The sequence below is a fragment of the Octopus bimaculoides genome, chromosome 5 (assembly GCF_001194135.2).
Source record: "Octopus bimaculoides isolate UCB-OBI-ISO-001 chromosome 5, ASM119413v2, whole genome shotgun sequence".
In the NCBI taxonomy this organism is placed as follows: Eukaryota; Metazoa; Mollusca; class Cephalopoda; order Octopoda; family Octopodidae; genus Octopus; species Octopus bimaculoides.
The window spans coordinates 32,955,795-32,956,942 of NC_068985.1; positions in this window are offsets into that span (position 1 = coordinate 32,955,795).

Consider the following 1,148-nt stretch of genomic DNA (forward strand, 5'->3'; position numbering starts at 1 on the left):
TTTGTAGTAACGCCTGCGCATGCGTAGTCTTACGCATGCGTAAAATTAAACAAGCAAGCGTTTCCCGCTCAATTCATTCTCCTTCACGCTGGCCAGCGATTGAGCAAGGACGTGTGTTTAAAGCTGTCTCTACATCTTTCGGTCTTATACTCGACAGCTCGTTATTCTCACCTCTAAAGATGTATAACTAAAAGATATGTATGTTTATCACCTAAATAAATGTTGTTTGAGTTGTTTAGTCTGGAGTTCAGCGTTCCGTCTATTTCTTTAATTTTATAGTAGAAAGTCAGGTATACAATCTAAAGACGTATAACCCACTTTCTACTAAACATTTTTATATCTGTAAGTTTTTTGTCTTTTAAACAAGAGATTGAATAAGTGAGGAACATTTGTATTTTATTTCTTGCCCTCGATAGATTGAATAATTTGCTTACCTTACTTAGTACTATTTAGTGTTAAAATAAGATTAAGATAAAACTGAATTTTTAATTCATTATTTTATACCCAGCGTTCATTATTTTGTACCTTAACATTTAGTCAGTTAAGTATGTATTCAGATTCTAACGAAATACAGTTATTTACCTATCTCTGTCAAAAATAGCTGTCATTCCTGTCTATACTCTGAAAGACTTAAATAACACAAGGTTAAGTATGTGTATTATTCATGTCGCATTAACGGATAATTTTGCCTCTCACAATATAGAAACATTTCTTATGGCACCAGCAGACAAAATCGAAAAGGCGTTGCTCCGGATGATTGCAAGAGAAATGCACAGGAACAGCCACAATGAGGTTCACAGTTGCGGACAGCAATCTCTGCCCCGATAGAGGTGAGCAGGAATATGGTCCGGGGGCCAAGAACGCCGAAGGTCGCAACTGCCACAAAACTGTCGGAGAGTGACCTATACCTTGTCAATTTTTTTTCTTAACCTGATGAGCAGCAGAACCTGAGCCAGTGGTTGACAACACCAAGTTGCCGCTGGAGAAGGTGTCGCAACATGTGACATCCCAGATGAGGGGCCTACCGTCAAAGGGAGCGTCGAGGGTCGATTCCGCGCTGACCACCTGGTAAAATCATTAATGACTTTTACCCTTTATTATTATAATATATATATATGTATATATATATATATATATATATATATACG